Source organism: Triturus cristatus, chromosome 11 (assembly GCF_964204655.1).
Source record: "Triturus cristatus chromosome 11, aTriCri1.1, whole genome shotgun sequence".
NCBI lineage: Eukaryota > Metazoa > Chordata > Amphibia > Caudata > Salamandridae > Triturus > Triturus cristatus.
The window spans coordinates 35,050,064-35,071,942 of record NC_140594.1 but is presented as its reverse complement, the minus strand read 5'-3'; positions in this window follow the sequence as shown (position 1 = coordinate 35,071,942).

The following is a 21,879-nucleotide window of genomic DNA, read 5'->3' as shown; positions in this document are numbered from 1 at the left end:
TAGTGTAGGGAAAAACAAGCTCGGAGGAGGTGCACTAAAGGTGCACCACCCAGGAAATTGTGTAGAGTTATTGCACGCCATCCTCTTGCCCCCGGGTTCCCTTTGGAAGGGACACACAAGGTTCCAGAGACCTTCCTTGCCGCTCCCCCTTAGGTAGCCCCTGCCTTTCTCCCAAAGGAACTCATGCCACCCTGCACTGCAGTACTTAATTTGAGTCGGTGGTTTTCGGTGTTAGCCACATCACGTATTTGCCAGCACAGGTGCTCATGACAAACCGCTGCATGGTGGCACTGTCTGCCTAATGTAGGCACAAGCACAGCAACTGCTGTTTATTAATTCAATTTACATGTACAATGACTAATACCTGCCACCCAAGCCATTCTTATAGCTTTGGAGGCCTGGAATAATCAGAATTGTCACACTTGTAAAAGTGTGATGGTTAGTTGTTGTGTTGGCACTGTCATTGGCTACACTGGCAGTGGCAACAGATGGTGCAAGCTGCAGTGTCCTCCTGACGAGGGCTCTGGCACTATTTTTTTTTTTTTACAAATTAAGCACTGGCCTGTACTGGTGCGGGGAGGAGCAGCTCAACAACTGCTGCTTCGTCTTTCTCTGCTGGAATCTCAAACTTAGAGATTTTACCCCTACACTGGAGAGCGAATTTCTTTTTTCTTTTTTCTCTCCTGTTTTATGGTTGCCACACAGACCTGTCTGTACTGGGCATACATACTCCATGAGGGTGCATCATACCTCAAACCAGGAGCATTTACCTGACACTTAATCCGGCACCTGGTTCAGACGTGGTTCGTTAAATAATACTTTACATATTACATTTGATATAAGTCGTGACTTGCACAGGTATGTTTCATGTTTTTTTCCAGGATCTTGGATTTATCAGATAGTAGAATATGTGTGGTGAAAGGCCTGTGACTGAGCAGCGATCCATTGTTGGGTGAAACAGTAAATCCTGCATAGTGGCTTGAGCTAGTTCTGACTGACAGGTCCTTTGTTCTTTAGACCTTTGTAGACGTCCAGTTGCAAAGTATTGTGCAGCCCTTGTGCTTAGATTTGGATACAGTCAATCAATCAATCAGTACATTTGTAAAGCACACTACTCACCCGTGAGGGTCTCAAAGCGCTGGGGTTGGGGGGTGGGTGAGGGGTGCTGCTACTGCTCGAATAGCCAGGTCTTGAGAAGCCTCCTGAAGGTTAGTAGGTCCTGGTTATGCCATAGGAGGGTAGGGAGGGCAGCGAGGTGGGAGAATGATCTGCCACCAGTGGTCACTCTTCGGATGCGGTGGACAGTGGCCAGGGTGAGGTCGGCGGAGCGGAGCTGTCGGTTCGGGGTGTAGAAGGAGAGTCGTCTGTTGAGGTATGCCAGTCCGGTGTTGTGGAGTGCCTTGTGTGCATGGGTGAGGAGCTTGAAGGTGATCCTCTTGTTGACGGGAAGCCAGTGCAGGTCTCTCAGGTGCGGTGTGATGTGGCTGTGGCATGGTATGTCGAGGATCAGGCAAGCAGAGGCGTTCTGTATGTGTAGTAGACGTTTCAGGAGTGTGGCTGAGGCTCCTGCGTATAGGGCGTTTCCGTAGTACAGCCTGCTGCTGACGAGGGCCTTGGTGACCGTTCTTCTTGTTTCGGTGGGGATCCACCTGTAGATCTTGCGGAGAATGCGGAGGGTGTTGAAGCAGGAGGACGAGACGGCGTTGACTTGCTTGGTCATGGAGATTGTTGAGTCGAGGATAAACTCCAGGTTGCGTGCGTGGTCATTGGATGTTGGTGCTGCTCCCAGTGCGGACGGCCACCACGAGTCGTCCTAGGCTGAGGGGTTGGAGCCGAGGATGAGGACCTCTGTCTTGTCCTAGTTCAGCTTCAGACGGCTGTTCTTCATCCACTCGGCAACGGCTTTCATTCCTTCCTGAAGGTTGGTTTTGGCGGTGAGGGGGTCCTTGGTGAAGGAGAGGATCAGCTGGATGTAATCGGCGTAGGAGATGATGTTGAGGTCATGTAGTCAGGCAACGTGGGCGAGCGGTGCCATGTAGACTTTATACAGTGTCGGGCTGAGGGATGATCCTTGGGGTACGCCGCATTTGATCTCGGAGGCTTCGGAACGGAAAGGGGGGAGGCGGACGCTCTGGGTTCTGCCTGAGAGGAAGGAGGTGGTCCATTCCAGGGCCTTGTCTTGGATTCCTGCGTCGTGGAGGTGTGTGCGTAGGGTGCGGTGGCAGACAGTGTCGAAGCCGGCTGATAGGTCCAGGAGGATGAGGGCTGCGGTTTCGCCGTTGTCCAACAGGGCCTTGATGTCATCGGTGGCGGAGATGAGGGCAGTCTCGGTACTGTGGTTGCTGTGGAACCCAGACTGGGACGGGTCCAGGATGTTCTTCTCGATGTAGCCGGTCAGCTGTCTGTTGACGGTCTTCTCAAGGACCTTTGCCGGGAACGGAAGCATGGAGATGGGCCGGAAGTTCTTGAGGTCCTTTGGATCCGCCTTGGGATTCTTCAGTAAGGCGTTGATCTCGGCGTGCTTCCAGCTCTCTGGGAAGGTTGCGGTCTCAAAGGAGATGTTGATGGCCTTGCGTAGATGGGGTGCGATGGTGGCGCTAGCTTTGTTGAAGATGTGGTGTGGGCATGGGTCTGACGGAGATCCGGAGTGGATGGTGTTCATGGTTTTGATCATGTCGTCGTCGTTGATGTTGGTCCAGGTGAGTAGGGGAACGATGTGGGTGGTGGCGGCGGGGTCTGAGGTGTCGGTTGTTGTTGGGGTGGCCATGTTGTTGAAGCTGTCGTTGATGTCTGCAATCTTGTGATGGAAGAATGTGGCGAGGGAGTCGCACAGGTCTTGTGATGCTGAGATGTCGTTGATGTTGGAGTTTGGGTTGGAGAGTTCCTTCACGATGTTGAAGAGCTCTTTGCTATTGCGCACGTTGTTGTCGAGTCGGTCCTTGAAGGAGGCCCTTTTGGCAGATCTGAGGAGGTGATGGTGTCTGCAGATGGTGTTCTTGTGGGCTGCGTAGCTGTCTCGTGTCTGTTCGCGGTGCCATTTCTTCTCTAGTGTACGGCAGGTTTGCTTGGAGGCCTGGAGGTCTGCGGTGAACCAGCTGGCTTTCTTGTTGGTGTGTCTGTTGGAGGGTTTCTTGATCGGGGCGAGGGTGTTGGTGCAGTTGTCGATCCAGCATCTAAGGTTGCGGGTGGCGTTGTCGGCGTCGGTGGGGTCAGCAGGTGGGCTTCGAGCAAGGGTGGAGTTTAGCTGGTCTTCGGTGATTTTGTTCCAGCTGCTGCGGGGGATCTGTTGGGTGCGGTGGTGCGTGGTGGGTTATCGGAAGGTGAAGTGAATGCAGCGATGGTCGGTCCAGTGGAGTTTGGTGGTGTGGCTGAAGGTGACGTGGGGGCTTGTGGAGAAGATGGGATTAAGCGTGTGGCCGGCAGAGTGGGTGGGCGTTGTGACGAGCTGTCTGAGTCAGAGGTTGGCGAGTTTGTCAATCAGGGTGGTGGAGTTGGTGTTGTTGTTGTTCTTGAGGTGGAAGTTCAGGTCTCCGAGTAGGACGTAGTCTGTAGAGGCAAGGGCGTGCGTGCTGACGAAGTCGGCGATGGAGTCGCTGAACTGAGGCCGGGGTCCGGGGGGACTGTAGACGAGAGTTCCTCTGAGGGTGGTGTTGGGATCGGTGTGGATCTGGAAGTGCAGGTGTTCGGCGGTGCTGCGGATGTCGTCGGTGCTGGTCGAGACCCTGAGGGTGGATTATGGCGATTCCACCTCCTACACCATTGGTGCGGTCCCTGTGGGTGATCTTGTAGCTGTCCGGGATGGCTATGGTGATGTCGGGTGCCGAGGAGGCGTTCATCCAGGTCTCTGTCAGGAAGGCGATGTCCGGGGAGGATGTGTCGAGCAGGTCCCAGAGTTTGACGTCGTGTTTGCGTGCTGAGTGGGTGTTCAGTAGTATGCGTCTGAGGTGGTTGCGTCCTGTCACGTTGGGTGGTTTGGCGGCTAGGAGGCTGGTGAAGCTGCAGCTCCGGCAGGAGAAGGGTCCTTTGCTGTGCTTCGGGGCGGCCAGGAAGCAGGTGTGCGCTCGTCCGGTGTTGAGTGCGTGGAGGATGCTGGCGTCGTAGTGGCGGCGGGCGTTGTGGTGTTCGCGGGGACCAGGGAGTCTGGCGTTGGGCACAGGCGGGCGCAGACGGGCTTGCCTTAGGCGCACATTTGGCATGCCAGCAGTGCGCCCGCTGCGCGCGGCCGCGCAGTGGCCACCATATAAGGGGAGGTGGAAGGGAGGAGCAGCTGGGAGGCGGGAACGGGAGGACGAATGGGGGGGCTGGGACGCAGGGGACGCAGCAGCAGGAAAACGGGCGAGAACGGGGGCAAAAGCAAAAGGGCACCAGCAGGGGCAGGTGAGGGGCACAGAAGGCAAGAGGGACACAGAGACCACAAGGGGGCAATAGGAGACAACAGCGCACAATGAATAGCAAGTACAAAAAGCGCACAATGAGTAACAAGTACAAAGAATGGCACAACTCAGGCAGAGGGGCCAAGAGCCTATGGCGGTGGCAGAGAGCGGGGGGACACATGCACACAGGTGGCGCTGTGTGGCGTGGGTGGGTGTGGGGGGGGCGACCTACCTGGATCAGGGTCAAGGGTCGCAGGTTCTAGGGGCTGGGATATATATTTTCTCCTGTCCAATCAGGAAGGCAGGAGAGTGGATAGAAAGCTCATCAACCAGCCACATGTTAGCATCAGCTGCAGGTTTTAATCCGTGATAAATGCCCCCTTGAACCTCTCAAAGCTCCGCATGCACCAACCAAATATTGTAATCCAATAAATAATTACAGGAATATCATGATGTCAAAAATACCATGGCTATATTTACCGAATATAAGTAGTTTTTAATCTTGTTTTTCACATTATTGTAAAAATATATAAGGGGATATTCACAAGGAGCCATCGCCAAGTTAACGGCCCTTTATCGCAGCCAAAGTTGCGAGAAATCGATCGCCCCATTCACAAGCTGGTGTTAACAGCCCACAGCACCAGTTTACCCCGACAGCAGCCACAAAATACATCGCCACCAATGACACCCCGCAACTATCGCTAATGTGATGCAGAGTAGGCGTTACCGTGCCAAAAGCGGCGACAACACCACTCCACAACATTCACAACTACCCGCCAGAAGTGCGATAAGAACTAAGCCTGGGCTAAGCACTACGCTACGCTCGCGTAGTTTGCGAAGTTCGCGCTACTTCGCACTACGCGAATTGCACGTAGCACAGTGCGAACACGCGTAGCGTAGTGTTGCGTAGTGCTGCGGTCATTTTTTGCTTGCTCGCGGTCCTCAACGTCAAGTTGGCGACTGCGAGCAAGCAAAATGACATCCCGGCGAGACTTTTTCCTTGTTCGCGATCAGCAACATCAAGTTGGCGATCGCGAGCATGATAAATAAACCTCCCGGCGAGATTCCCAACGCGAGGAGGTCAGGTTTCTCATTGCGAGTGGTCGCGTATGCTCGCGATGAGAAACTACCATTTCGCGTTGAGAAAGCTGCCGCTCGAGTAAAAATCTACTTGAGCAGCAGAAAACTACAGCTCGCACTGTGCAAGATACAATTTTCAATGATTGCACAGTGCCGGTTGCTTGTCCGCACTGTGCAATCATTGAAAACGATATCTGGCACAGTGCGAACAAGGTACTACGCAGTTCGCGAAGTGCTACGCGTAGCTCGCGTAGTGCGAAGTGCACTTTGCGTAGCTTCGCGAAGTGCTACTTCGCGAACTACGCTCAGGGTTAATAAGAACACAAAAGAGGCGATAACGCGCATTAGCAGCAGGAAAATAACACCTGCTCTGTCCTGGTGCAAAGTCAGACCACAGCCTGCACCACAAAAGGGAGCACAGCCCACAGCCACATCGGAAGGGTAACAGATGCCTTGGAGCCACTGGTCATGAGGCAGGGACACCCAAGAGGGCCACAACACCCACCGCCACCACCCCAGGACCCCAACCCTGTTAGCCCCTGGCACCCCCCAACCAACACCCACCACAGTCGAAGGAGTCACACAGCCAGCAACATCCAAGTCCCTCACACCTGACCTGGACATCACTATCAGCCTGTTACCCCAGTCCCTATACGTCCAACACAATGCACAGGATCCGCTGGACACCAAGCAAGGTTCATACGCCATAGCTGGATGCACACACGTGTCGAGGGCAATCCACAGCACACATGGCATACCTGTGCCCCCTGCCGATACAGCACACAATCAACGCAACAGAAAGCACACGTCTCACATCAATGAGCAGGCAACAACCGAACACCGTGGAACCTCCACCAATCTCGCCTCCAAATACCCAGCCACTGTGCACGATTCCTCCATCCTCCATCAGCAACCAGCATCCCCAGGATGGTACAAAGGAAAATGCATAGCCCCTTGGCAAGTTCCAAATGAACAAGCCACTCACCTCAACTCCACAACCATGCAACTCACAACTCTGGCAATGCACACGTCACAAAAACAAAACCAACATGCTAAACAACATGCACACCCACCAGACACGACAAAACAACTCACAATGGTAACCTGGGTAAGCCGTGAACATGAGCCCTCAACGGCATGGCACCTCAGCCACACACTAGCCCAATGTGGGGAGAGGTGGCAACCAGGCATGTGTGAAGGAGGCAGGAGAACCATGACTGGGAAAGCACACAATGCCAAGAGTGGCGGAGATGTGCTGGACAGACCACAGTATGCCGAACACACCCATATCCATGGCGAGATACACCTCTGGTGTATGGAGTGTAGTGGACAGTGGACGCAACCATGTCAACCCGGCCAGTGGGGGAGTTTGCGGAAATGTTGCTTGTTACATCCCCCCGTAAGCGTGAGTGGAGTGGGATGGCCCGGCGTACGCCAGGCCAGCATAGGGGTGTGAATAAAAAGCACGAAGCCCTGGACGTGGTCCTCTTCCGGAAAGCCCAACATCTCTGCCAGGGCGGCGCCTCTCACCATGCCATGAGGCCGGCGCCGTCCTCGTGAGCGGAGTTGCCTGCGATCCTGTGCGCCTGCCGTACTCCGGCCCGCTGGACCCCGAACCCGTCAGGCCAACCCCTGCACTGCCAGGCCACACTGATCACCTTCTGATACCGGCGTGTGTCAAGGAGGGCCCACCACGTGCCTGCGCAAGCTCCAAGCCCGAGGCCCGCGACCTTGGCAGCCTCTCAGACCATCACGGCCTCCACGACACAGGCCCCCATTAGACCTTTCTCGTTGACGTACTCTACTGCCGCCTCCGGCCTACACTACGGTCGAGTAGGTCACACATTTGGAACTGAGTCTTGATTACACATTGGCAGTGAAAATTATTTAAGGCAGAGTTCATGTCACTATACTCCCTTCGATGTGGTGCTACCAAGTCTTGCATAGCATTAAAACCACAAGTGGCTGTGGGCCTACGCAGACTACTGCCCTTGGCCAACGCTGCGCAAGAGTAGGTCACAGAATTGGAACTGAACATCGATTATTCAAAGGCATAAAACATATCATCACACGCAAGGCAAGGAGTAAGTGAATGACGCGTTGCAGTCTGGAGGGAATAGGATCACCGTTAAGGAGGTGATCGAACACAACCGACAACTGCCCTGGTGTCACTAACTCAGGTGTGTGGGCCACTGCTGACCGTTGCCTCCGGCCTACACTGTGGTCTAGTAGGTCACAGAGTCTTGATTTAGCGATGGCGGAGCTCATATCAGTGTACCGGCATCATCGCAGACTGCATCCCCTCTCAGCACCGGTGCCACTAATTCTGTTACTCTCTGGTCGCACATTTGTGGCGTCTGAGTCTATGGACTAGGGGCTAGTTTTCATCCTCATGTAGCTGATACCGAATTGGTGGTGAAAACGAGGCTGTCGCTTTCCACTCCACCATTTGCGGCTTCTGAATAACATCAGACCTTCCGCATCATGCCCTGGAGGAAACCTTCCTCTGTCCACTGCAAGCGTCTGCCACATTCACCTTCGACATCGATGAGAACCCACTCACTGTGCGTGTACCTACCTCAGTGCACTGGAAGTCAGCGTCCCGTGGCAGTGTGCCTGTGCCGGCCGCTGTGCATCCAGGGCCACTAACTTTGTGCTGGTCAGGTCCGGGACCCCTCCTTCTGAGATATTGTATGGCCTCTGAGGCGATGGCCTTAGGGTCATCGATGCCATGTGTCTGTGGCCCTGTGCTGTCGGCTGCCTCCGGCCTCAACTGCGGTCCACCAGGGCTCACACACCAAATCAAGTCCTGCCCGGCTCTGACGTCGCATCACCGCAGGAGGCACACGCCACCACCGCCAGGACCACCTCCAACCGCCATCTGCCAGAATCGGTGGTCCTGACAGACTTACAGAGTTGCAAAACACACAAGATGATGAACGGAATGTTGCACATTGGCAAAACATTCACCCCCAGTCACAGATCTGGGTTTAATCCATCGTTATTTTGCTCACCACGCCACCCCAGTTCAGACGTGGCCATATGCAAATCAGTCTTGACCCTGTGCCTCATGGGAAAAGTCCAGTCCGAACTGCCAAGCCATGTCTTCCCTGGACCGTAATCAAGCGTCCTAGGACCGGTTTTGGGGTTTCACCACTCTTCAGCAAGGATAGCTTGATTCCAGTGGCATAGTAAGCACGGGACCCACGTCTGGGCATACCCTTCCCACATAGGGTGAACAGCAAAACACACAAGATAATGGACGGAATGTTGCACATTGGCAAAACATTCACCCCCAGTCACAGATTTGGGTTTAATCCATCGTTATTTTGCTCACCACGCCACCCCAATTCAGACATGGCCATATGCAAATCAGTCTTGACCCTGTGCCTCATGGGAACAGTCTAGCCCAAACTGCCAAGCCATGTCTTCCCTGGACCGGAATCAAGCATCCTAGGACCGGTTTCGGTGTACAGAGTTGCTCACACCTGTCGTGGATGCCCTCATCAGACTGATACCCTGCTCATCACTCCAGGTGCCACTGACTCAGTGCACCGCAAGCCATCGTCCGTTACTGATTGAGTTTTGTGCAGTGTGGGAGACCTGGGACATTGATGAGGAATATGATGCAGGTGTAACACACCCCACTGCATCTGCATCAGGAATATCTCAAAGGGACACAATCTTAGACTTTTTCTTCACATGGGCGTGCTCAGCTGTAATGCCCAGACTTCAGTGCGCTTCAACTCACGGACACTTCTGTTTGCTCATTGTGTGCCCTCTGGACTTGCTCAGGCTACCTTCATGATGTAAGGGTGGGTGGACAACTCCATTCTGCCCACGGAATGTGAGGAGATTTGCCCTTCTGCCTTCCGCGATAATAGGCGGAGAAATAGGGCAAATCTCCGCACACTCGGGCATAACGAAAGTTGGCCGCCCGCCTCCCGCCTGCAGTATTAAATACATTAAAAAAGCAATTTTTAAATACCCTTACCATGCGCAGTTTCCAGAAGAAGACGCGCTGGAGAAGGATGGAAGCCCGGGGACGCCGCTGATAAGGTAAGGTTATTTAAAAATTACTTTTTTAATGTATTTAATACTGCGGGCGGGAGGCGGGGGGGAGGCATGCGGGAGGTGGGATGTGTGTAACGGAACTATGCGGAGAGTGTGGAGATTGGTTCCATCTCCGTGCCTCTCCGCGTAGGTCCCTTATGCACATTACGCCCACCCTTTCCATGATACTCCACAATTGTCCCTGTGATGCTGGTGTTGTCTCTTTAGATATTTATTGTGTTAACTGTTGTATTTGTTGCCAGCCCCAACAACTCCCTGAGGGCTGGCTTGCACCCACCCCACACACATCCAGCACAGGCGTCACTGTACATGTGGCCCTGCCAATAAAGGGGCCGGGCACACGTGCCCGTAGCCAGTTCAACATCATGTCTGCGTGTGTCCCTGTGGTCTTGTTGTATGCATTGGGGCCAAGGGCCTTGCGACATTACCTTGTGCTGTGTACAGCAGATGCAGGCATGTCACCGCAGGCATTGGGTTTGAGCTTGAACATGTAGCTTTGTCGTCACCTGCTCAATTCGTAAAGGGAGTGGCCTGGGCCGTCGTATGCAGGGCCAATGTGAGTGTGTGACTGATATGTGCGTGCCCCTGGGCGTGGTTGTGTACTGTGAATGTGCATCTGCATGTGTCCCTATGGCAGTGCGGGTCTCCTTTGTGGGGTGTAGGTGGTCCCTGAAGGGTAATAGACACCAATGTATGTGATCTAGTTCGCCTTACATGGGTTGGGACCCACCCAAAGCTTTTGGGCAACCTCCTTTTGGCGTGCTGACACATGGCATTGGGGTGCCATGTGTGGGTGGGTGAAGTATCGTGAGCCATCTGTGCTTGCGGGTGCTTCTTGCTGTGTGGTCTGTTGCATGTTCTGTGTTCTCCTCTAAGTAGCTTGGCTGCCCGAGTCCTGGTGGTGGGTTGCGTTGGATGTCCATGGGCTGTTGTAGGGCGTTGGTATCGAAGGTTTGTTGGTCCTCTCCGGCATCACAGATATGTTGTCTTCTGTGCTCTGCTGAAGGTGTTGTGTGCCCCTCTGCAATGTGAAGGAGAGATGCATGTTGGCATTGTGTTGACATGTATGTTGGCGTATTGTTCTAGGTTACATGCAGACTGTATGACGATGTACATTGTGACTGTTTGGGAGGTGCTGACTATTGCTGAGGGACAGTGTACATTTGGACTACATGATGGATGTGAGGTCGTACGCATACATTTCCATTTCACGGTTTCCTGCTCTGTCAGATGCAGTAGGCATGTTTCTGTGCATGTGCGGAACCAGTTGTGTCCTCTGTTCTGCAGTGTCGGCTTTGGGCATTGTACCACTCTGTCATCAATGTGGGTGTGCTGTTCTTGCTATGTGTGTGTGCTGCAGTGTGCCAAGGGGATGAGGAACATGATCCAGGGTAATTGTGGGTGTGCAGTGTGCTACACCTTGTTGTGCATGTGTGCCATTGTGCCCATCTCCCCCCGTCCCTCCAGTCCCTGGTCGTTAATCACCCTGCTGATGTTGTGTCAGGTCCTCTCGAGCTGTGTCCATACTCCCTACTCATTGCATCATCTCCACACTGACAACTGTGGCCTCGGTTTCCTCCAGCTCCTCCTGTGGCGCAGGACTGCCACCTCCTGACGCCGTTGCAGCCTTCCCGTTGGCAGTGGGTTTGTGCCTGGTTTAGGTTGTCACAGCATGCCAGCGCCTCTTGGTCTCCTCGATTGGCCTCCTCGGCACTCTGACTGCATTCCAGGTGGTCGACTTGTAGCTCAGCTGCTGGTAGTGTTCTGTCACCTCTGTGATGCTGATCTGGTTTTGCTGTGGACTGCACCCAGTCTTCCTTTCCCTCTTCTCCTTGGCTGTCCCCGTTGTTCCTTGCTGGTGGTCTGTGGGGGTTGTGGGGTTCACATTGGCCTCTGCGCTGGGTCAGGGTGCATCCATGTTGCTACGTATTTGGCTTGTTTCTGGTGTGTTGTTTCTGTGGTTTATTTGGTGCATTTTCCCGCTAGATGCATGGGATTTGCAAGCCTGTGGCTGGTTCTCGCTACTTTTTGTACCGCGATAGGCCACATCGCATGATTTTTTGCGTTCGCGTTTCGCATTTTTGCTGCGTGGTGTTGATTTTTGCGCAGCCATTTGACACGTTTTCTGGTGACTATCGCATGCTACCGCCGTGTTGTAAATACTCGGTTGGCACGGTGTAATTTTCCCGCGATAGGCTGCGATGTTGAGGGTTGCATTAAGCTACTCTTGCGGTCGTTATCACACGTTCTTGTGAATATATCCCATAGTTTACTAAGATATCGGAGTAAATAATTTTCCTTTTTACAATATTTTTTTTTAATTGTTGTGTTCATTTTCAGGTGTATTACATGCACTCAAATTACAAATAGGTTCCCTTTATGTACATTTATTTGAAAAAGTAATAAAAGTGTTTATAGTATATCATTTTCAAATGACTTTTTTGATAAAAGCTTCTGTTAAAATAATATGTTGTAGTGGGTTGTTGGGTATATAGGTGAAAAGGGTGGAGAGATTTTTAAAGTTTTTCTGTTTAAATTGCATATTTCTTTCATTCAAAATTAATTAGTAATTTTATATTTTAGAAATTTCAATTTTACATCTTTACATGTAAAGTTAAACATTATCTTAATTGTTCTGATAATGTTTACATTTTTAAAGTATTTATATTAAGTTAAAATATTTCTGTGATATATTTTTAAACATCTTTTTAATATTTATTTTATGTTTATTTTAATTAAGTTTCTTTATATTTTGTGTTAAAATTCAATAACATTGAAATCATTCATAAATGCTGTTTTGATATCGTATTTATTATAGCTTTTTTAATTTGTTTTTCTAATAAAAAACGGGTATTTAATAAATATTTAAGTACACTTTTATTTGATGTGATTTAATTTTTTGAGTGTGTTAATTGAAAAATATATATAATAGGATTAAAACTATGAAAAACACATGACGATCAACATCGGAAGAGGGCTGCACTCTCACTTGTCTTATTGTACTTCGTTGAAGAATTGATGATATGAGGTCCTCGTGACATAAAAAGATGTCTGTAAACCAAAGCAAACAAGCATTTGCAATGCAATTGTTCTTTAGTTGTGAAAGTTAGAGCTATTGGCGCTGTAAATAACAATGTTTTTTACTTATGTTTTTTTAGTTTGCAGTGGGAGGAGGTTCAGAGGGAGGAGCGAAGGAGGAGCTTAAGTAATGGGGATGTAAGCAAATGAAAAAAAGCATTTTGGGCAGAAGTGCAACATAGAGAAAGCGGGGCAGTGGCAGGGATGTTAATAGGCAAGCAGCAGATGGCGAGGAAAAACCAAAAAATGATCATGCTTTCCCAAAGAGTGCTGGACGCAAATGAAACAAGTATGTGCAAAGCTATTTTTTGTGAATGTTGTGTTTGTTGTAAGAAGAGTATGTGGTGGTGTAACTGTGTGTGAGTATGGTGTAGTGGTGGTGTGCGAGCAAGTATTGGCGTGCAGGCATCATCAGAGGTAAGGTTTGGCGAGTGGTTGGAATCTTCAGTGGTGTCACTGACCATGGCATGAGTGATGTAATATGTGACATCATCAGCAGCGCACTGCGGGCGCGCGAGTTATAGTTAGATCAACTAACTATAACAGGCGAATTTCTCTGGTTTTAAATGAGTCAATGTTCAACTAACAATAACGTCCCTGAAACCTATGTTTTTTTTAATGAATTCCAAAGGTTTTTTTAAATGCTAATTCCTAGCTATAACGTCTGTAAATCCTATGGTTTTCTCAGTGAATTTCAAAGGTTTTTTAAATATTAATTTAATATTTTAATATTTATAAAACCTATATTTTTTGTATTATATTTTTAAATATTTTGGAACTCTATTATACTTCTTGTTTGTAACTTTAAAGATCATGTAATGTTTTATATCTTCCCCAAAAAATATGTATATATATTTTTTGGGGGGGAGAAACCTGCACTGCCATACCGGTAACGTACCATGCTCCATCACCACATGAATCCTATCCGCCATATTGCTAAACTCGTAAATGATGCGCATTTCGTATCCAACCAGTTCGTGGCACCGCGTCCCACGTAACATCATATTCGCATGAAGTCACCCCAGGTACTGCTTTGGTATCCGATGGGTATGCAGTACCAAGCCACGCGTTACGTTATGTTTGTATGGGGTCGTGACTGCTGCGCGTTGCATATTCGACGAGTACACGCTGCCAGGCCCTGTGTTTTTTGTCTCAAAAGTATATCTAAATAACTTTAAACAGTATATGGGAGTACACGAAAATCTAAATTATTTTAAACATTTATATATTATGATAAATATATTTTGTCAAAATCGCGTTGGGTGCGGCCTCCTTGAGCTCTCGGTGCGCGATTGCCATGTGACCTTAAAAAAAAGCATTTGAGTGGTTCATAACATTTCCCATTGTAACAGTTGTACGACCCCACTAATTTTACTCATTCTCTCTACAACTTTTGATGAGAGACACCTCTTCTGCTTAGAAAGCTTTTTTGAAAAGTGTTTTCCTGTATACACATATTTTATACTACACACAACATGCAACGATCATCTTGATCAATATTCATGCTCTGTACATTAGCCTTCCACGTGTGATTGCCATGCATCTCAAACGTTCCGTCAAAAAACAAATATGTGTTACACGATGCCCCTGGTGTGTGTGTCTGCACATTATTGTGCTGTCTTTCGGCCTGGGTATTGCTGGCTCTAAGGAGCATCATCAGCCATGGGCAGACTGCACATCTTAGTTCACATGCCATCTCATTAACGATAGTTTCCGCCCTCCCAACACATGCTACACTAATCTAAATTGCACACTCTGCGAGGTCAAAATTACAAAAGAAACACACATAAGTACACTTCCTGGCCAGGCAGGAACTGAACAACGCCCAAGTCCCCGGAATAATTATTCATACCCCTACGCTGGCCTGGCGTACGCAAGTCCAGCCCACTTTGCGTATGTATAAATAGGATAACCATGACGCCACACGTCCCTCTTCTTCCACACTACTTCAAATGATTTGCTGCATCCACCTCGAGTATCACAATGCGCAATAAAAAAAAGAAATGGATCCATGAGGTGTACTCCATCCTGCCAAACAACACGGGCTCTAAATTGTGAGCTCTACTGCCCGTCGTCTACGAAAGGGATCCATGAGGTGTACACTCTCCTGCAATCAACACTGGTGCACAGGGCCTCCAATTGAGCGCGCTGCGGCGAGAGGGGTGGGGTGCTTCAGCCTAGCTGCGCAGGTCCGAACAAACAATATTGCCATGTGTTATGCAGTGATCTTTGACCTCATTCAGTCACATCTCTGTCTCATTTTAAAGACCTGGTGGACTGTACTGTAGGTCTGAGCCAGCGGGCTGCGCTGCACTACAGACACCTCTTCAGCGCGGTTCTGCAGGAGGGATGGGATGCATCAGCCAGAAGGTGCACGTGTGAATAAGCAATATTGCCATGTGTTATGATGTGATCTTTGACCTCATTCAATCACATCTCTGTCTCATTATAAAAACCTGCTATACCATAAGGTAGGCCTGAACCTACGGGCAGCGCTGCCCTACAGACACCTGTTGAGGGCGGTTCTGCGGGAGTGGTGGGATGCATCACCCTGAGTACGCACGTGCGCAAAAGCAATGTTGCAGTGCGTAATGATGTGATCTCTGACTTCATTCAGCCACATCGGTCTAATTTTAAGGACCTGCTGGACTGTACTGTAGACCTGAGCCAGGAGGCAGCGCTGCCCTACAGACACGTGGCGTTGGCTTTTAGGACACTGTAGTGAGCTCCTTACTAAGTGTAAATGCACACAGGCACCCGCCACTGCATTACATGCGCACATTATGCTTCTAGCATGCGCTCTGTTCCTTCGTATGTGAACGTTGGCATAACATATTATTATTTAACCTGGTGTATTCTCGTGCACTCCAACTCCTCTTTGAACCACGATTACCACTAACAGTTGGTAGATCGTACTTCTAAAATAAAGGATGCACTCAACTCCTATTTTCTATAAAGCTTGAAATAAACCTTCATTTACCGCTAGATGTTTCCACCATTAAATTATTTCCCCCTTTTCAGACATTCCATTGATTGCCACAAGAAGGGGCGGAGCGGGAGCTGACCCCGTAATGATGCCCTGGCATTCTGACACCTTCCATTGTGGTATCAAGACACTGTCCCCGACCGGAGAACTGGTCTATCGCACAAACATACCCCGGACTAGGAGCTTGCACCAACACGTCGTGGGACACACCAGTGGTGGCACGTGAGCAGTGAAGCCTCGGTGTGCAAGACCTACAATTGAGCACAGTGCGGGGGAAGGGGTTGGGGTGCAGCACCCTGGGTGCACAGGTGCATGCAAGCGATTTTCCCTTAGCTAATAATGTAGGACTATATAATCAAACAACAGTGATAACATTATCACCACTTTAGCGACAGGAAACTGCCGCTAAAGCGACGATAAGGGGTTGATAATATGCCCTTGTAAATTCCCATAGAAGCCCAGGTTCACACCAGAACTTGGGCTTCTAAGGGAAGCCACAAGGGCATATTATCAACCCCTTATCGCTGCTTTAGCGGCAGTTTCATGCCGCTAAAGCGGCGATAATGTTATCGCCCTTTCTTCATAATATGGCCCATAATCTCTGGCCTCATGTATTTAATTTTAAGGACTTGCTGAACCACACTCTTTCTCGTAGACCCCAGTGTCCTAGACAAACGGGTGACGGAGGGTAAACACTAAGGCCTGGGTGCAATAGGTCAACGCTCTGTCTCTTCCTCCCTCTCTTCTTTTGACTCTCCCTCCCCTTCTCCCATCCACCCACTCCCCCTCCCTTCCATTCTCGCTATGGTCCTTTCATTCGGACTACCTTTCTTTACCTCTTCCACAAAGCACACATACTTATGTTTAGTTTTTATCTTGCAGGTTTCCTATGCTGCTTCCACTGGAGTCCAACCCACATTTTTTTTATTATACTGTTCTATTAAAGTTACATTTCTATTTATTTCTGTTTTATTAAACGTTACTTATTTTTTCAAATAAAAAACTGAGTTTATAGGTCTTCTTTTTCTGACGACACTTGTCTATTGTTTATTGTGAAAATCATCTGTTTATAGGAGATTTTAAGGACAACATTATTTAACATTATTTAATATTAGAGTGCACCTACCAAACATAATCTAACTGACTATTAGACAAATGAAGAATGGGTAATTGTACAACTGCAAGAGTTCTATGAGCGTATCACTTTATAACACCATAAGTACTGCCCGTGTGATTACAGAACAAATAGGTCACTGCCTAGGACCACCAAGGTTTCAGGGACTGCCAAGGCCCACCCTGCATATTTAAATAAAGACCCGGAGTGTGGTGATCCCCGGACTTCAGTTGGCCTTGAATCCCCCGAACAATTAGTAAACAATACCCGGGAAGGTGCCGCTCTCCTAGGCTGCAAAACATCTCTGTGCCCTTCTGCGCCTAATTTACATGTGACATTAATATCCCCAGTCCTACAGAGACCCCGGCAATATAATAATTGGATTGGCCACAGAACATTACCCACCCACCAGGGGCTTCATTTAAAAGAGCGGGTGTGACCCCGCATTTTTTTTTTGTTCTTTTCTCTCCCATTTTTACCATCCGCATCCCCTCTATTAGAGCAATACGAGGTTTTCCTCCTCTCGCTTCAAGTAGTCAAACAAGTATTTGCTATTATAGGGTGGAATCCATGCACCACCCTCTAATAGCAAACACAAATGTCCACGAATGCACACCCCGGGACATTGTATGAGCTGCGCCTGAGAGGTCGCCCTCCCTACTACCATGATGCATTTGTTAGTATAAACGCATACTAACACTACTTACACACGACAGCGACCAGAATGTAGTGAAGAAGAAGAAGAAGCGCAAAATCTAAAAATCTAAATCCTACCAGAAGTCGGATGACATAGTTCAATGAGCCGATGACCTGGCATGAGTGGAAACACAAACAAAACGGGTCTTCAGCACAACGCAAGCAATTTTGAAATATTGCTGAGTGGTGCCTTCTTTTTGCCTTCTCCCACTCGTCGCCAAATGTATGTAGTGAAGAGGCAGACAGCAGTGAATCCAATAAGTAGATTTATTACAAGAAAACAAGACACCTGAAACAACCACCAACAGGAGCAGACAGCAAAGCAACTGTCTAATCCAGCACCGTGTGCAAAATCCACAAGGTTCCCCTCATGACAGCCCTACATTCTAACATTACATACCGAAGGTCATATTATCAAGGAATGGCGTTAAAATTATCGCCGCTTTAGCGGCAGGAAACTGCCACTAAAACGGCGATAATGAGCTTGATAATATGCCATAGAGAATTCCAATAGAAGCCCACGTTCTCGTGTTAACATGGGCTTCTATTGGAATTCTCGACGGCATATTATCAAGCCCATTATCGCCGTTTAAGCGGCAGTTTTCTTCCGCTAAAGCGGCGATAATTTTAACGCCGTTCCTTGATAATATGCCCCTTAGATTCTAGTAGAATTACATACTAACAATCTACTATGACTTACAACGGAATACTACACAGAGCATATGACTTTACAGCAATGAGCTCCTAGTTTCATCCACAAGTCTTGACACAGGTAGGGGTAAGACTTTCGCTTCCCACTCCCTATATTGTATAAACGTAAACTAACACTTCTTCCACAAATATGCTACAGCGCCCAGAGCACATCACTTTACAGCAATGAGCTCACAATTTAGGCTCACGGTTTAATCCCCGAGTCTTCACACCAGTAGGGATGAGTGGTTTGCTTCCCACTCCCTATATACTATAAACGTATACTAACACTTCCGACAACTGCCCTGGTGTCACTAACTCAGGTGTGTGGGCCACTGCTGGCCGTTGCCTCCGGCCCACACTGTGGTCTAGTAGGTCACAGAGTCTTGATTTAGCGATGGCGGAGCTCATATCAGTGTACCGGCATCATTGCAGACTGCATCCCCTCTCAGCACCGGTGCCACTAATTCTGTTACTCTCTGGTCGCACATTTGTGGCGTCTGAGTCTATGGACTAGGGGCTAGTTTTCATCCTCATGTAGCTGATACCGAATTGGTGGTGAAAACGAGGCTGTCGCTTTCCACTCCACCATTTGCGGCTTCCGGATAACATCAGACCTTCCGCATCATGCCCTGGAGGAAACCTTCCTCTGTCCACCGCAAGCCTCTGCCACATTCACCTTCGACATCGATGAGAACCCACTCACTGTGCGTGTACCTACCTCAGTGCACTGGAAGTCAGCGTCCCGTGGCAGTGTGCCTGTGCCGGCCACTGTGCATCCAGGGCCACTAACTTTGTGCTGGTCAGGTCCGGGACCCCTCCTTCTGAGATATTGTATGGCCTCTGAGGCGATGGCCTTAGGGTCATCAACGCCATGTGTCTGTGGCCCTGTGCTGTCGGCTGCCTCCGGCCTCAACTGCGGTCCACCAGGGCTCACACACCAAATCAAGTCCTGCCCGGCCCTGACGTCGCATCACCGCAGGAGGCACACGCCACCACCGCCAGGACCACCTCCAACTGCCATCTGCCAGAATCGGTGGTCCTGATAGACTTACAGAGTTGCAAAACACACAAGATGATGAACGGAATGTTGCACATTGGCAAAACATTCACCCCCAGTCAAAGATCTGGGTTTAATCCATCGTTATTTTGCTCACCACGCCACCCCAGTGCAGACGTGGCCATATGCAAATCAGTCTTGACCCTGTGCCTCATGGGAAAAGTCCAGTCCGAACTGCCAAGCCATGTCTTCCCTGGACCGGAATCAAGCGTCCTAGGACCAGTTTCGGGGTTTCACCCCTCTTCAGCCAGGATAGCTTGACTCCAGTGGAATAGTGAGCACGGGACTCACGTCTGGGCATACCCTTCCCACATAGGGTGAACAGCAAAACACACAAGATAATGGACGGAATGTTGCACATTGGCAAAACATTCACCCCCAGTCACAGATTTGGGTTTAATCCATCGTTATGTTGCTCACCACGCCACCCCAATTCAGACATGGCCATATGCAAATCAGTCTTGACCCTGTGCCTCATGGGAACAGTCTAGCCCAAACTGCCAAGCCATGTCTTCCCTGGACCGGAATCAAGCATCCTAGGACCGGTTTCGGGGTACAGAGTTGCTCACACCTGTCGTGGATGCCCTCATCAGACTGATACCCTGCTCATCACTCCAGGTGCCACTGACTCAGTGCACCGCAAGCCATCGTCCGTTACTGATTGAGTTTTGTGCAGTGTGGGAGACCTGGGACATTGATGAGGAATATGATGCAGGTGTAACACACCCCACTGCATCTGCATCAGGAATATCTCAAAGGGGCACAATCTTAGACTTTTTCTTCACATGGGCGTGCTCAGCTGTAATGCCCAGACTTCAGTGCGCTCCAACTCACGGACACTTCTGTTTGCTCATTGTGTGCCCTCTGGACTTGCTCAGGCTACCTTCATGATGTAAGGGTGGGCGGACAACTCCATTCTGGCCACTTAATGTGAGGAGATTTGCCCTTCCGCCTTCTGCGATTATAGGCGGAGAAATAGGGCAAATCTCCGCACACTCGGGCATAACGAAAGTTGGCCGCCCGCCTCCCGCCTGCAGTATTAAATACATTAAAAAAGCAATTTTTAAATGCCCTTACCATGCGCAGTTTCCAGAAGAAGACGCGCTGGAGGAGGATGGAAGCCCGGGGACGCCGCTGATAAGGTAAGGTTATTTAAAAATTACTTTTTTAATGTATTTAATACTGCGGGCGGGAGGGGTGGGGGAGGCATGCGGGAGGCGGGATGTGTGTAACGGAACTATGCGGAGAGTGTGGAGATTGGTTCCATCTTCGTGCCTCTCCGTGTAGGTCCCTTACGCACATTAAGCCCACCCTTACCATGATACTCCACAATTGTCCCTGTGATGCTGGTGTTGTCTCTTTAGATATTTATTGTGTTAACTGTTGTATTTGTTGCCAGCCCCAACAACTCCCTAAGGGCTGGCTTGCACCCACCCCACACACATCCAGTACAGGCGTCACTGTACATGTGGCCCTGCCAATAAAGGGGCCGGGCACACGTGCCCGTAGCCAGTTCAACATCATGTCTGCGTGTGTCCCTGTCGTCTTGTTGTATGCATTGGGGCCAAGGGCCTTGCAACATTACCTTGTGCTGTGTACAGCAGATGCAGACATGTCACCGCAGGCATTTGGTTTGAGCTTGAACATGTAGCTTTGTCGTCACCCGCTCAATTCGTAAGGGGAGTGGCCTGGGCCGTCGTACGCAGGGCCAATGTGAGTGTGTGACTGATATGTGCGTGCCCCTGGGCGTGGTTGTGTACTGTGAATGTGCATCTGCATGTGTCCCTATGGCAGTGTGGGTCTCCTTTGTGGGGTGTAGGTGGTCCCTGAAGGGTAATAGACACCAATGTATGTGATCTAGTTCGCCTTCCATGGGTTGGGACCCACCCAAAGCTTTTGGGCAACCTCCTTTTGGCGTGCTGACACATGGCATTGGAGTGCCATGTGTGGGTGGGTGAAGTATCGTGAGCCATCTGTGCTTGCGGGTGCTTCTTGCGGTGTGGTCTGTTGCATGTTCTGTGTTCTCCTCTAAGTAGCTTGGCTGCCCGAGTCCTGGTGGTGGGTTGCGTTGGATGTCCATGGGCTGTTGTAGGGCGTCGGTATCGAAGGTTTGTTGTTCCTCTCCGGCATCACAGATATGTTGTCTTCTGTGCTCTGCTGAAGGTGTTGTGTGCCCCTCTGCAATGTGAAGGAGAGATGCATGTTGGCATTGTGTTGACATGTATGTTGGCGTATTGTTCTAGGTTACATGCAGACTGTATGACGATGTACATTGTGACTGTTTGGGAGGTGCTGACTATTGCTGTGGGACAGTGTACATTTGGACTACATGATGGATGTGAGGTCGTACGCATACATTTCCATTTCACGGTTTCCTGCTCTGTCAGATGCAGTACGCATGTTTCTGTGCATGTGCAGAACCAGTTGTGTCCTCTGTTCTGCAGTGTCGGCTTTGGGCATTATACCACTTTGTCATCAATGTGGGTGTGTTGTTCTTGCTATGTGTGTGTGCTGCAGTGTGCCAAGGGGATGAGGAACATGATCCAGGGTAATTGTGGGTGTGCAGTGTGCTACACCTTGTTGTGCATGTGTGCCATTGTGCCCATCTCCCCCCGTCCCTCCAGTCCCTGGTCGTTAATCACCCTGTTGATGTTGTGTCAGGTCCTCTCGAGCTGTGTCCATACTCCCTACTCATTGCATCGTCTCCACACTGACGACTGTGGCCTCG